Below are 16,817 nucleotides of genomic sequence, written 5' to 3' on the forward strand. Positions count from 1 at the left end.
GAAAGCTTGGGTTAAAAAAAGTGTTTTCAAATGTTTTTTTAAAATAGCTAGAGATGGAGAGGATCGTAACTCAGCAGGGACCACATTCTACAATCTCGGGGCAGCAGCCGAGAAGGCCTGTCTCTGTGTAGCCACCAAACGAGTTGGCGGTAGCTGGAGATGGACCTCCTCAGATGACCTCAATGGGCAGTGGGGTTTGTAGCAAAGAAGACGCTCTCCTAAATACCCAGGACCTAAGCCGTTTAGGGCTTTATAAGTTATAACTAGCACTTTATATTTTGCCCAGAAACCTATCGGCAGCCAATGTAATTCCATCAGCAAAGAAATAATGTGGTCTCTCCGAGATGACCCAGAGACCAACCTGGCTGCTGCATTCTGAACCAACTGAAGTTTCCGGACTACGTACAAAGGAAGCCCCATGTAGAGCGCATTACAGAAGTCAAGTCTGGAGGTTACCAACAAATGTACCACTGTTTTGAGGTCATTGATCTTGAGAAATGGGCGCAGTTGGCATCTCAGCCGAAGCTGATAGAAAGCACCCCTGGCCACCGCCTCAACCTGGGAAACCAGGGAGAGGTGTGAATCCAGGAGTACTCCCAGACTGTGAACCTGTTCCTTTTGGGGAAGTGTGACCCCATCCAGAACAGGTAGATCAAAATCGTCTCTCGAGTTCTGACCCCACACAATAAGTACTTCCGTCTTATCTGGATTCAGCTTCAGTTTATTCTCCCTCATCCAGCCCATTACTGCATCCAGGCAGGCATTTAGGGAGTATATGCCATCTCCTGAAGAAGTTGACATGGAGAAAAAAAGTGTTTTCAAATGTTTTTTAAAAATAGCTAGAGATGGAGAGGATCGTAGATCTGGATGTCATCAGTGTACTGATAATACCCAGCTTCAAATCCCCTGATGATCTCTCCCAGCGGTTTCGTGCAGAGTTAAAAAGCATTGAAGAGTATATGGAGCCGTGAGGGACACCATACTTAAGCTCAGATTTTGAAGACCAAGAATCTCCAATCAACACCATCTGGAACCTGTCCTAGAGGTAGGAGCGGACCACTGTAAAACAGTGCCTCCTACCCCCAACCCCTTCAGACGTTCCAGAAGGATACTATGGTCGATAGTATCGAAAGTAGATGAGAGGTCCAGAAGGACCAACAGAGTCACACTTCCTCTGTCAATTCCCAATTGGAGATCATCCATCAGGCCGACCAAGGCAGTCTCCACCCCATAGCCCACCCGAAAACCAATTTGAAATGGGTCTAGATAATCAGTTTCCTCCAAGACCGCCTGGAGCTGAAAGGCTACCACCCTCTCAATTACCTTACCCAGCCACGGGAGGTTGGAGACAGGCCTATAATTGCTCAATTCTGAGGGATCTAATGTAGGTTTCTTTAGAAGAGGTCTGATAATTGCCTCCTTTAGACAAGGAGGCATCCTGCCCTCCCTCAGAGAAGCGTTTATGATTTCTACTAGGCCACCTACAACAGCCTCCCTGTTAGATAGAATAAGCCATGTTGGACAAGGGTCAAGAGAGCAAGTGGTAGGCCTCACTGATCCTCAGGAGTCACAAACTAAAATTGATCTAGTTGAATCACATAAGAGGAGTTGTTGGACACCTCCAGTTCAGACATCAAATTAATTGCGGAGTCTCCATCTAGGTCGGCCCGAATCCAAGAGATTTTGTCTGCGAAAAATTCATTAAACACATCACAGCGGGTGACTGATGCTTCCAAATTCTGGTTCAAGGGAGAGGGGGCAGATACCAGCCCCCTCACCACCCTGAACAACTTCGCCGGACGTGAACTCACAGAAGCAATACGGGTGGAAAAGAATTGCTTCTTTGCCGCACGTAATGCTTGAGCATAGATCTTTAAATGTAATCTATGTCGTAATTTGTCGAGTCTTTCTCCACTTGCGCTCCAGTTGCCTACCTTGCTGCTTCAGCCCCTGTAGATCTTCTGTATACCAAGGGGCCAGTTTTGAAGCGGGTCGGAGGGGACGCTTAGGAGCAATCATGTCTACTGCCCTGGTGAGCAAGTTGTTCCAATTCTCAACCAGGGCATCAACAGGATTACCAGCAAAACCAACATTAAATCTTTCCAAGGCTTCTTGGAATCCTATTGAATCCAATAACCTCTTTGGGCAGACCATTCTAATAGGCCCCTCGCTCCTGCGGAGGTGGTAAGTGGATGTAATCCCAACCTTCACCAGATGGTGGTCCGTCCATGACAATGGGGAAAGCACAGGAGTTCCCACCCACAGAACACCACCTCTATCAGAGTAAAAGACCAGATCAAGTGTGTGACCTGCAGTGTGCGTTGGTCCAGAGACCACTTGGGATAGGCCCATAGTTGTCATGGCCGCTATGAACTCCTGAGCTGCCCTGAACAAATTGGTCCCGAAATGAACATTGAAGTCCCCCAGGACCAAAAGTCTGGGAGACTCCAACACTAGTTCTGCGACCAAGTCCATGAGCTCAGTAAGGAACTCAGTTGGGCAGCAGGGAGATTGGTACACCAACAGAAGTCCCAATCTATCCCTCGTGAAAAGTATCCTCTATTTCCACTTTTTTGGTGATGAATATCAACTTTTTCACCATCTGGACCTGGCAACCCTAGATCCTCCACAGGCTGTAATATTCCAATATGGCTACTACCTTAAGTGGCACAGCAGGGAAATGCTTGACTAACAAGCAGAAGGTTGCTGGTTTGAATCCCCACTGCTACTATATTGGACAGCAGCAATATAGGAAGATGCTGAAAGGCATCATCTCATACTGTGCAGGGAGGAGGCAATGGTAAACCGCTCCTGTACTCTACGAAAGAAAACCACAGGGCTCTGTGAGCGCCAGGAGTCAATACTGACTCGACGGCGCACTTTACCTTTACCTAGGATGCAAGATGCTGTGCTAGTTGGACCTTTGGTCTGATCCAGCAGGGCTCTTCATACTCTTGGGTATTATTTTTTCTTGCTTTACCTCAACAGATGAGCAATCGTTTGCTCTCTTCTTTCTAACATCCTTTTAAACATTTGAAATATGTACTGTATGTATAAGGAAAGGCAGAGAACTTGCCAACACACACACAACCACAAGGGGGGAAAGTCATCTCAGGCTCTGAACACTTAATAGTCTGAGAGGAACAGTATGAACTAATTAGCAGTAGGAAAAAGTCAATTCAGTTAATGTCAAGGATTTTATTTACTGTCTAGAGGTTGGCAACAGTATTGAAATTCCTCTGGGACAACACAATAGAACTGAGCTTTCCTGAATGGAACGCGCCACTTTAACCTACTTCATGTCCTTAATTCAGTTATTGTCAGCACAACAACTTAAAAAAACACATATATTATCTGTAACTATGACTCAGGTCTTGGATAATCATTTTCATGGCATGATACATAGTGCCTGAAAGGCTGACATCAACAGCCTCAGCATGATGGTGTCCGTAGTGCCTAGCTGGGTGTAGCTGAATGAAAACTAAAACAGGGCATTTAAAACAAGGGCAAAGGAAGTTGACAACAGAGCCATGAAATGCTTCCTGCCTCTTAAGGGAGGTCTGGAGAGGGATAAAAGAGGTAGCACTGACAATAAGCAAATAGCTGCATAACTGCACTTCAGGACAGGCAGGCTCCTTGTTTTCATGGGCCTCTAGGCAATCGAGGCCTTCAGCACCTGCCCCCACCCTCTCTCTCTACCTCATCTTGCCATGAGTGTCCGTTCATTGGCATCCTTTGCAAGGAAGTTAAAGATGAGAATAGGGTTTGCTTGAAATGCCGTATTCCAGTTGTCTTCTTGTTGTGAGGGGCACCATCTTTCTCTGTACTGACCTCTGATCTGGAGCTAAAAAGTTGGTGGAGTTTGTGTGGCACTCAAAAGGCGCTTTCCTTTTTTATTCTTGAAAGGCACATCAGAAGAGCGTGAAAGAAAGAGCCGGAAGAAGAAAGAAGTGGCTGTCTGGGAGGGCTGAGGATGCTGCAGAGGGATGCTGCTAGTCAAGACGCCCATGGAGAAGAGCATCTGTTTTGCAAGCAGAAGCTTCTAGGTTCAGTCCCTGGCATCTCCATGCACGGCTGCGAAAAGATCCTGATTGGAAACTTTGGTGAGGAGCTGCAACTCAGTGCAGAAAATGTAAGCTATGAACCTAATGGTCTGACTTGGAATAGTGGTCTGACTTGGAGTAAATAAATGACTTTATAGATTTAGGTGCTTCTCTCTGCCCAGAGTAGCAAGCTGCCCCTTTCTCTTCGTACAGTGTCTTCAGGAGGGGGCAATTTGAACTGGAGAAGGGGCGAGAGTGAAGAGAGTGCTAAATCCTTTCCCCACCAGCTACATTCACCCTGAAACTTCCCTTTCCAATGGCATTTTTTCCTTGTGGGGTTCAAGAGCCATGTTTGTGAGCTGGATATACGATCTTACAGATGGTGGGTCATCTCTCAGGAAAGAGTTGTGTGCTGTTTTCTGCAGGAAAGGTGTTAATAGCACTTAGCACTTACATTTATATACCGCTCTATAGCCGGAGCTCTCTAAGCGGTTTACAATGATTTAGCATATTGCCCCCAACATTCTGGGTACTCATTTTACCGACCTCGGAAGGATGGAAGGCTGAGTCAACCTTGAGCCCCTGGTCAGGATCGAACTTGTAACCTTCTGGTTACAGGGCGGCAGTTTTACCACTGCGCCACCAGGGGCTCCTTAACTCCAAAGTTGGTCTCCAGAGCAGGCTCAGACTGGCCCACAGGGCAACAGGGCATATGCCCGGGGTGCCCCACTCGCAGGGCACCTCTGGGCCCAGCCACACTCAGCAGCAGTGAATACTCCCATCCTTAAGTACCCATTCTGCTCAAAACCTGGTGCCCTCCCCAGGGGAGGAGCCACCATTGGGCCCAATCAGGAGCTGCGAGAGCGGCCCCGACACGCCCCCCGCATCTGACGTCAGACGCGGGGGCGGTAGTTTAGCTCCCGAGCGGGGGCTGTGCGGCCCCTTCGGGAGCTAAACAAAGGCTGGGGCTGCGAAAACTAGCTCCTGAAGGGGCAGCACAGCCCCTTCAGGAGCTAAGACTGGTGCTGTGTTCGCAAGGCAGCCCAGAAGTGGCTCTTCCCAGGGAAGAGCCGCTCATGGGCTGCGCTGCGAACGCAGCACCAGCCTTCGTCTAACTGACGAAGGGGCCGCGCGGCCCCCTTCAGCAGTTAAGCTGCTGCAGCGATCCCGAAAGAAGCCAGACCACGCCCCCGCATCTGACATCAGATGCAGGGAGCGGGGCTATCAGGGCGCCCGCCGCAGCTGCACATGGGCCGCCGGCGGGCTAGCTACGCCCCTGGCCCTCCCCACATACATTCCACCGCCCTCTCAGTGCTCCCAGTCCGGCCCTGCTCCAGAATTAAACACACTTCATAGGAACATAGTCAGCTGCTTTATACGGAGTCAGACTATTGGTCCATCTAGCTCAGTATTTTTCTGCACAGACTGGCAGCAGCTTCTCCAAGGTTAGAGGCAGGAGTCTCTCTCAGTCCTATCTGGAGATGCCAGGGAGGGAGCTAGGAACCTTCTGCATGCAAGCATGCAAATGCTCTTCCCAGAGTGGCCCCATCCCCTAAGGGGAATATCTGACAGTGCTCACAGATGTAGTCTCCCATTCAAATGCAAACCAGGGTGGTCCCTGCTTAGCAATGGGGACAATCCATGCTTGCTGCCACGAGACCAGCTCTTGACTACTTCACGTGCTGCCTTCCTGCTGCTGCGGGCCTGGAGTCAAAGTCCCACAGATGCATTCCTCAGCACCAGCCACGCTATGTCTTGATAAACATGTTTGTTCTACTGCCCTTTACTGGATTCACTCTCCTTATCCACAGCCTGCCTTTTTAAACACACTATAATATGCAAATACAGTGTTTCCTAATTCCAAACAAGCTGGCATCATATCAGAATATTGAATTAGGTATACTCAAATAGCAATGAGTTCAATGTATTAAGTCAGCAACACTCAGAAGTCAACAGCGGGGTGGTGGGGAAGAGACTGTAATATATAGTCAAGCCCATTTTGCTGTTTGTTCCAGTTCACAGCTTCCTAATTTCACAATGTCAAGGGAGCATCTTAGGAGGTTATTTGTTTTCCACCTGCTTCTAATTCAGAATACATGCATTACTTAAAGTAATGTGTGCCGTTAAGTCGATTTCAACTCCTGGTGCCCACAGAGCCCTGTGGTTGTCTTTGGTAGAATACAGGAGGGGTTTACCATTGCCTCCTCCCGCACAGTATGAGATGAGGCCTTTCAGCATCTTCCTATGTTGCTGCTGCCCGATATAGTAGCAGTGGGGATTTGAACCGGCAACCTTCTGCTTGTTAGTCAAGCATTTCCTCGCTGCGCCACTTAAGGTGACTATGCATTACTTAATCACCTCTCTCTTCTTAGCTAAACATCCCTGGGGCTCCCCCGCCCAATTTAAATTTTGTAACAGTGAAATCCCTCCTACATCTTTCCATTTCAACTGTGTGATCTCTTCCTTCTCAGAAAATATCTTTTTCTTAATCCTGAAGCAAAAGAAATCTACAGCCAGCCCGGACTGATCTCTGAGGTACAACATACCTCACCATCCCCCCAAATATCTCATCATCAATCAGACCTCCTTCCATTTGAAAGGTCAGGGGTCTTTCATATGAAGAGTGCTGAGATCAGCTCATGTCAGGAAACTCTGCTCCAGGTACTTTGTCTTCTGAAGGGAATCCTATTCTTAAATAGAAAACAGCCCCAGATGTAATGGTGGGGAAATGGAGCCCTGCTAGTTATCCCCCGAGGAATTCTGAAAAGCCGCCATCCCATTGTAAACACTGGGAAAGGAGGTCTTTGGGATTGCATTTGTAGAAAATTGTTACCACATTTCCCTTGCTTTAAGAGATGTCTAAGAATCATGACCGCACGGCACTGTAAAACATAATGGATTCCACTTTATTTCAGAGTATTACAACTGGATGCCTTTCTAGAATGGAGAGTGTACACCAGGGCTGCACAAACTTTGCACTTCCTGGAAGTTGATCCCCAATTTCCATCACCCCTGACCATTGGCCACTTTGGATGGGGATTTTGGGAGTTGTAGTCCATAAACAGCTGGAGGGCTGAAAATGTGCAGCCCTGGTCTACACTTTCTCAGTATCCCTACTAAGTATTGGAATTTTGATCTGGATCAGGGACTTTCTTTCATATGAATGGCCCTCACCTTGTGCTAGGTCCAGCTGATAAGATTCTGCTTGAGGGAATTTACCTTCCAAGGTGTGGTGTATGGCTTTGTGGAGCAGGGCATTCTTGGTGGTAGTGCCCTGCCCTCCAGGGGACTTTGCAGATGGCACCTTGAAATTGCTTCCCTATGTATAGGCTTGCTCTCCGTTCCATCAGCAGGGGGCCATTCACTTAGCTACAGCCTGTTTCGGATCTTATCTTGACGTTTCAGTCTTAACACGTGGTATGTGTGTTGTGAAATACCGTATTTTATGGACTATAAGACTCACTTTTTTCCTCAAAAAATATCCGCCAAAATTCAGGTGCGTCTTATGTGTTTTAACAGTTTAATATGTTAAAACTCTGAAAAACTGGATTAAAATTAAGGTGCGTCTTATAGTCCGTAGCGTCTTATAGTCCGTAAAATACGGTAGTAGCTGGTTTTCTGAGTTTGGAGATCAGTTGGCAGAATTGCTGGTTTTACTCAGAAGTAAATAATTTTTGAAATGATTCAATGGGCTAGGTAAGGGTGCATATAGGATTGCAGCTGTAGAAGTGGCTTGCTTTTAGTGGGGGGTGTCAATCGTGAATTTGGGGAGATTTTTTTTTTTGCAAGAGTCTGCTGCCCTTGCGCAAATTCACTGAGAGGGGAGGGGGGAACAGGAGGGAAAGGAAATCTGTCAGTCACCTGCCCCATCCTCCATTTTTGCATGAGAAGTGCCGTGAATGCAGATTCAGGGGCAGAAGGTTGCTTCTCCTCCTCCTCCTCCTCCTCCTCCTCCTCTCTCTCTCTCTTTCTCTCCCCCCTCAAAGCCTCAGAGAGGGAGGAAGTGCTGTCAAACCTGAAGCAGCTAACTCTAACTGGTTGTTGGATTCTACCTCACTTCCTCCCACACAGTCTGGAAAGCATTCAGATGGAATCCCCTGCCCTAGGGAGGCCTGTTGGATCCTTCCTTTCCTGGCATTTAGAAAACATATTTCTGACATTCCTGTTTCAAGCTTTTGAGATAAGAGGCTGTTGTGACTCATTAATGCTAATGCTGCTGGATAGGAATACATACTGCACTGCTATAGAGAGAGAAATGTGCTTGATTTTAAATACAAATATGACGGATATTTATAGACCACTTTCCAACAAAAGTTCCCAAAGTGGTTTACAGGGATATATAAAAAAACAAATAGAATGGCTCCCTGTCCCCAAAAGGCTCACAATCTAAAAAAGAAACATAAGATAGACACCAGCAACAGCCACTGGAGGGAAGCTGTGCTGGGGATGGATAGGGCCAGTTGCTCTCCCCCTGCTAAATATTTATTTATTGTTATTTATTTATTTGTTGTTAAATTTATACCCCGCCTTTCATTAAGAAAATCCCAAGGTGGCTAGGATTAAGAAAGAGAAATAATAAAGAGAATAACAAAGAGAAGCACCACGTTTTAAAGGTGCCTCTTTTGTTCAGTTAGCAGTAAAATGTTTTAAAACTATTTTAACCATTTTCCTGAGGCTTTCATGGCTTGAGGCTGAGGCTAGCTGCCAGGAGGTTGAGGTTGAGGCTAGCTCCCTGTTGCACATAAAGATGGGATATAGATCGAAATGCAGGCATATACAGACTGGCGCCAGGTTTTGAAGAGTCCCAGGGCAAAGTCCTCCACTCGGCCCTCTGATGGTGCCAGGTGTGCCCCCACCTCCACGCCGAGGATGCCTAGTTGGCAAGTTTACTAGACTGTGGTAGGAGGCCAGTGGACAGCGGTTGCTACCACCACGGAAGGAGAAGCACCGACTCCTGACCACCACAGCCCTGAATCATCAGATTGGAAACCCACCCATTAGCCTGGTAAACTTGTCCAGGCCCTGTAAGGGCAGGGGAGGGGGGCTTACTAGCTAGCTGGTGGTGGATGGTTTTCTAGTCTGACAGTGGCTCTACTCCTCCACAATGTTCCTGACTCTATTCCTCTACTACTTTCTATCCTGGCTCTGCTCTTGACCAGCCAGATTGGGCTAGGCTCCATTCCTGACCTATCGGGTTCTGCTATAGTGCAGACTTTTCAGGGGCAGTCCACGAGATTTTCCTGCCTGAAGGACAAAATGAGGCCGCTCACATCTGCAGGCGGGTACTCCATATTCCTCAAGCACGCTGCTGAGGCAGTGGTGCCAGCAAGTGAGCACCCTCAGACCATGCCACCAAGCCAGGCAGTGGCAGTAGGGGCATTCCTAGGTCACATGTGCCGGGGAAGAGGGGAAAGAAGAGGTGAGAAAAATTAACAACATGCTCCAGTCGGGGAAGGAAGGCTGGTTGCAATGTGTGCCAAGGGGGTCTGTGGGGTGGCACCTGTGGTGGCAGAGAACAAGCACTGGCTGCCTGCACCTGCGGTTACCACCTCATCCTGCCTCATGGAAGGGTCACCCCGGGGTCCTTTATATACACTCCTGGCTATAGGTGGCTATAAGCCACCTGGCTTCAGCCTCAGAGGCAAGATGCTTCTCAATACCAGTTGCAGGGGAGCAACAGCAGGAGAGAGGGCATGCACATACCTCTTGCCTGTGGGCTTCTCAGAGGCATCTGGTTGGCCACTGTGTGAAAGAGGATGCTGGACTAGATAGGTCATGGGCCTGATCCAGCAGGGCTGTTTGTATGTCTTATGTACTGCTGAACTTCTGAGTTTTTACAGCTCAGATACATGACTCCAGCTCAGAAATAATTGTGCCTCCCCTTCCCAGTGCTGGTGACTGCCATTCAATCAGCAGTCGCTGGCCGGAGTCACATGTCTCCAGTTTTTGCTTCCTCCACCAATAGTATTCAATGGCTGGATGTGTGGCATGCTTTTAGGCTGCAGACACAGAGGCAATGAGAAGCTGCAATAGTGCCACTCTGCCTACCATGCTACCCTCACAACTAAGCTTTCGGACATCTTGCACCCCTGTTCAGGTGGTGCCCAGGGTAGATGGCCCTGTCTCCCCAGTTTAAGTATGCTTTTGTTGAGAGCTGTAATAATAAGCACCCAAGTTAAGTTACTAAAGTGGGACTCCTTTTGTGACATCATCAAAAGTATGCACCGCCCAGGGACTTTTGTGAATGGGGCAGTATAGAAATGTAAGAAATAAATAATGAAAAGGAGCACAAGGGGACACTGGTGTCTGCACGTTGTCATCCTCTCTGTCAAACATGCATGAAACGTTAATCAACACGGGGCTGTCAGAGGAAAGGGATTCACTGCCTTGAACTGCTCTGTCCTTAGAGAATTTCTTCTGGGAATTGATGGTCAGTGGTAGATTAATGGAGAGGCAGAGTAGGCATTTGCCTACGGTGGCAAAATTTGAGGAGGAGCAAATTTTGCCCCTCCTCAAATTTTGCTGCCCCTCTCTGTGAGCAGCAGCGGCTGCAGCAGCAAGGGTGGTGTGGATGAGGAGAAAGTCCCCCCTTTTACCTTTTTTTTAAAAAGGCAAACCTTTTTTGTTTAAGGTAAAGGAGTAGCAAAAGCCTTTTTGCCTATGGGCGGCAAAAAAGCTTAATCCGCCACTGTTGATGGTGATCCTCACAACAGAGGCCTTTGTTTCCCTCCAAACCTTTAAGTGGTGCCAAGTACCTTCTTGACTGAAATCAAATATTCAGCCAATATTTCTCTGTTGGGTTTCTGGAGGAATGCTGGGATATGTGTGCGCTTCAAGAGAAGAGACCTGAAGGTGTGGATGGATGGCAGATTTCCCAAAAGTGAAAAGGGTGTTGAGCCATTCCAAACAAACAGGCAGACGTCTTTTATGCTTGCAGTACCTCAAGCCCTTTAATATAATTGGGTGTGTTTGTCTCCTTGTTGCCCTTGCTGCTGCCTTGGGCAATTTCTGTTGATGCAATCTCCGTTTGCTCAGCAGATCAAATGCCTACATATGACTGAACTTGGCTGGCTTGGCATATAAAGCCATCTTTTGCAATCTCCATCATTCTAACCAAGCCAGTTTTTCTGTTGTCCTGGTCTTTTATGGCTATGCTATTACTTCCACATGTTGTGGTCTCTCAAACACTTCCAGAGCCAGACAATTTGCCCATATTAGCGAGGCATCGGGAATAACAGAGGTGTTGAGGTTTAGCACAGTACAGAGATGCCACACCAGACCCTATCATTGGAGTGCCCCGGGGACATTTCATATCCCGCAGGTCATACACCCCAACATCTATCAAACCATAATAGCAAAATGGAGCCTACATGTGCAGAAGCAGTATATCTGAATATCATATGCTGGGGATAAATAACTGGCGAAGGTAGCCCTGCTGTAACTTGCTTGTGAGCATCCAAAGGCATGTAGCTGGCTACTGTTAGAACCACAGAGTTGAATTAAATACACCCTAATCTGATCCAGCAAGGTGATTCATACGTTCTTAAGCTTTCAGACCCCTGAAAATGTGCACAGGCATTTTGCAAATGTGTTGTCCCTTCCTTGTTTCCCTTTTGGCCTCTTTAATGCCAAGAAATACAGGTGACTGAATCTCTGAATCATTCCAGTGGCACTTGTTTGCTTGTGCCGTATTTTGCAGTGTGTAACATCTTGATGGTCTATGCATCTCACCTAGTGGCCATTTCATTGCTCTGCTTCACTCTAGATAGAGAGAGGAGGCAGGGAAACACTGCTTTTACAAAGATAAATAATCTTGTGGCAATTGCGAGTTACTGCTATTCAGGGACACAGACAAGATTTTCTGGGCCCAGTCCACTATATTAGGAATGTGCACGGACCAGTCCGGGGCCATACAAAAGGCCTCCGGACCGGTCCGGAATTTGGCCAGTTCGGCAGGGGGGAGTGTGTCTTTAAGGGGGGGATAGCACTTCCCCCCGCCCGCCGCTCTTCCCCCTCTGGCGCTGGACTTTCTTAAAACGTTCTTGGGGCGGCAGAGTTCCTCCCTGCCGCCCCTGCCGCCGCCATTGTCTTTAAAGTTAGCAAGCCGAAAAAGCTGGAGCCGCGCATGCATCCTTCGTGGCGTGCGCGCGCTCATCGCTGGCGCACGCGCAGCATACGTCATTGTGACATATGCGGCACGCGCGCCGGCGATGAGCACGCGCCGCGAAGGGGGCATGCGTGGCTCCAGATTTCTTTACTTCATGAGCTGAGCTTCAGTGGGCGGGTGGGGGGAGGCATTTTAAAATCTTGTCTCTGGGCCTACTCCGACCTTACTACGCCCCTGGTAGGAGGAAAACCTGGGTAGCTTTTCCTCTGGCCTTGCTGCCGTACTATCACTTCTACCCAGGTTTTCCTCTTACCTTGTGCTCCACACTCAGCTCCCAAACCTGGGTAGAACACACTGTGTTGATTGTGTGAATTGTCTCTTTTCCCAGTGCCCCTAAGGGTCAATAAGACAGAAGGTTCCAAGAGTCGCTGCTGCTGGAGCTGTATCTCCCACACTTTCTCTGGGCCCAGTACAGAAGATACTGTTCTCCCTCCCACCCACCGGTCCATTGGTGGCCCTAGAGCTACTGTGAATAGTCTCTGTGCTGATCTTCTATACATTTAAGCTGTACATTGCATCGTCACAAGCTACACCTTTTGCATTTCATGGCCACTTGGCTCCACTGATTACATTCCCTGCACACCTAATTCATACACATAGCTGCCAACCTAAGATAACACTTCACATATCTAATGAAGTGGACTACAGTCCATGGAAGCTTATGCTAGAATAACAGTGCATAATTAATCTATGGAATTCTCTGCCATGGGATCTGGTGACTGGATGTCTTTAAGTGGGGCTTAGACAAATCCATGGAGGACACGTAATGGCTACTAGTTCTGAAGGCTATAGGCTACCTCCATGTTCAGAGGCAGGAATAGCAGATGCCTCTGATTATGAGTTTCAGGGAAGGAACAGCTGTAGAAGGAGCATGCCTTCATCTCCTGGTTGTGTGGCTTCCCAAGGCGTCTGGTGAGCTACTGTGGGAAACAGAGTGCTTTGCTAGACAGGCCTTGGGCCTGATTCAGCAAGGCTCTTCTTATGTTCATATGTTTATGGTGCTCCTTTAGTTAGGATGTCAGAGAGTGACCTGTCCATCACTACCCAATGAATTAATAAGCGAGAAGTTCTCCTACATTAAAGCCCAGTATTGGACTGGACTGGCTCTTGGGACGGGTTCATAATGAATGAGAATAAAAGCATATCCATATTGTATCATGAAGGGGGAAAGACCATATTTTGGACTTCCTTGCTGGAAAGGACATGGGAGTTTTTGCCAGCCTGCTGATACTTATCAGGAATTCTGACCATTACCTCATTCTAAAATCAGGGTCTACAAAGAAGTAGTTGTATGTCCCTGGAGAAGGGCCAGCATCAGGTGGGCCTTCATCGTTCACCCCCTACTTAAGGCCCAGGGCTCTCAGAAGGGCCCACTACGGATCACCGCAACCACCCATCCCCATAACTTTTGTGCCATAGTGATGGAGCAACTCTTTTGGACCCACCAGGATATGAGGGGGCCCTTGGAAAGCAGTCTTCCTCCTAAACCTGGAGCTGGCACTGAACTGGAGCCGATCACAGAACAGAATCAGTCTATTGTTCTTGATTTCCAGAATGAGTAGTAGTAATAGCATTGTGTCATCCAAACATATACAGACTTTGAGGCCTTTCTCACGAGCAGAGAAAAGGCTCCAACGGGGTGAGGAGAGGAAGCCACGAAAAGCTTTCCACCCCCGCAGACGAGCAGGTCCTTGATTCTGGGCAGGCCGATTGCCTGCCCAGATGTTCACCGGCTATTGCCAGTTGCTCCGAGGATCGGGGCACCAGGATGCGTTGCCCCTACTCCTGAGCTCCAATACTGTGCTGCACAGGTGCATAATGCATTATGGGGATTCCCCCCCTCCCCGAGAGTGCTGCAGACTGTCAGCTGCGGCTGCAAGCAACCACGGCTGACAGAAGACCCCAAAAATGAGGTGAGGAGAGTGTTTACTCTCCTAACCTCATTTTAAAGGGAGGCTTCATAGGTGGGTTTTCCGCTGTGGTGCCGCCAGGATCAGCCTGATCCTGGTGGTACACACAGACATGCAAAACTGGGCTGGGCTTCCTTAGTCAGGTTTTGCATGCACGTGAATAGCCACCCTGTCTCAAAGAGCTCTTATTCGAAAGGAAACACAAATGAGATGGAAGAAGAAGAAGAGGGAAGTGGGAGCAGGGAAAGACTGGTGAGGAGCACCCCGTTATTGATGTACAATGACTTAGGCTTAGTTATAGTACAATTTAGGAACTAGGGGCTTCTTCACAATCTTTGCAATATGGGATATGCAACACTTGTCAAAATGTGTGATACCTACAGAGGTGTAATTATCTGACCAACTGTCACAGCTTGCTTCAGCTTGGGTGGATCATGTGGCATAAAATGATTAGCATTCAGATTAACCAGGTTGTGTGATGTGTCAATTTAAATCTGTGCAAAAGTGTAAAACAAATGCCTTAGATAATACAGGTGGCCCTCATTATTTGTGGGGGTTCTCATGTATAACCACAGGTGTGGAAACTGTGAATAAAGGAAATGTACCCATATGGGAATCTAGGGGTTAGGTTCTTACACACACACACACACACACACACACACACACACACACACACCCCAAAAGAGTGGGAAGGGGGGAGAAATAAGAGTAGAAATAAACAGGACCTTGCTCTCCATGGCTCCATGGCTCCAGAATGCCTCCAAAACCAACCCCCATGGCTGAATTTTCGGCGAATATTCCCCCCCCAAAAAGTGTCTTTTTAACAGAAGGAGTCTCAAAATGGCTCCATGTTGTAAAATGGTGCCGGAAGTGACACCGGAAGTCATTTCTGGCTACTCAACAACCCTGAATAAGCAGAATTTAGCCTATTTTTGTACCACAGATAAAGAAACCAGGTCTCTATGACACGTCCATGGATATGCAAAATCGTGGGTCCCGGGATCACAGGTAATGAGGGCCACCTGTAACCAACATCCCATTTTAAAAACCAGATAAGAATTAAATAACATCATTATTTAAAACCAAGAAGGAGAAGCTTTCTCTATTTCTTAGCTCTGAACCAGGAAGAGCTTAAGATGTGCTCCCCCCTCCTCATTGGTAGAGCCTCATGGTAAGGTTGCCTATCTCTTCCCACTTGCCTTATGTGAAGATGGGATAGAGCGCTATTGATTTTTCATTCATTCATTCATTCAAGAGATTTTGTGCCCTGCCTGTTAAGGCCTGGCCGGGGGCGGGGGCTGGAAAAACCCCATTTTTTCCAAGAAAAAAGATGGGAAAACCCCGTGGGGTTCCCCCCCCCATTTCTCCCAGGGCCCCGCCCCACAAGGCCTTCACATCTCTAGAAACACTCAGGATGGCTTAATTACATAGACATTCATCAATAATCATAAAGCAAATCCATAAAACAAAATACACTAACTACAGAATGCCACAGATAAAACTCATTAAAAATGAGAGCAACAGCAAACATTAGACAATAAATTAACAGCTTGTACGAACGCTGAATGAGTCTAGCATGAATCACACACTGGGGAAGAAAGTGGTGGTTTTCCATCGGTGAGGTGGGGGTGGAGGGAAGGGCCCTTCCGCCAAAGATGGTGAACCTGTACATTCAGATCTTCACCACTAGATGTCACTACTGCTTACACTAAAAATCTGATGCCTTCGGTTTGGCTGGTGCTTTTTGAAAATTCATGTACATTGTCTAAATAATCCTTACAGGTGAGATAGATCAGTATTATTAACCCCATAATGCAGATGTGTGTGCGTTTGTGTGTGGTAGGAGGTGTCTTCAGATATTTGTTTGTTTGTTTGATTTCTATTCTGCCCTTCCAAAAATGGCTCAGGGAGGTTTACACAGAGAAATAATAAATAAATAAGATGGAACCCTGTCCCCAAAGGGCTCACAATCTAAAAAGAAACATAAGATAGACACCAGCAACAGTCACTGGAGGTACTGTGCTGGGGGTGGGTAGGGCCAGTTATGACTTACCTAAAACTCCCTATTGAGTTTATGGCTGAGGCAATGTTAGGACATTTTTAGCTCACGTTTTAAGAACATTTTCCCTCAAGAGGCATCAGTGAATCTCCCTTGTCCTGATTATGTGACTGTCCAGTTGCTATTGTGGAAGTCAGGGGGCTAGGTCAGCAGCATCCTGGCGTTGCCTCAGGCCATGCCTCTGCTCATCTGGCACTGCATCAAGATCAGGACTAGGCCTGATGTGCTTGATTTTTCCTCAAATAGTTCTCATGGGGACTGGTCTGGATTGAGACCATGGTGTGGTAAAAGAAGAACTGGTCTTGTGGCAGTAAGCATGACTTGTCCCCTTAGCTAAGCAGGGTCTGCCCTGGTTGCATATGAATGGGAGACTAGAAGGGTGAGCACTGTAAGAAATTCCCCTCAGGGGATGATGGAGCTGCTCTGGTAAGAGCAGAAGGTTCCAAGTTCCCTCCCTGGCTTCTCCAAGATAGGGTTGAGAGAGAGATACCTGCCTGCAACCTTGGAGAAGCCGCTGCCAATCTGTGAAGACAATACTGAGCTAGATAGACCAGTGGTCTGACTCAGTATATGACAGCTGCCTATATTCCTATGTTCCTAAGGGGGACATTAACCCTTTGCCCCCACCACAGTTCCAA

The sequence above is a fragment of the Hemicordylus capensis genome, chromosome 1 (assembly GCF_027244095.1).
Source record: "Hemicordylus capensis ecotype Gifberg chromosome 1, rHemCap1.1.pri, whole genome shotgun sequence".
In the NCBI taxonomy this organism is placed as follows: Eukaryota; Metazoa; Chordata; class Lepidosauria; order Squamata; family Cordylidae; genus Hemicordylus; species Hemicordylus capensis.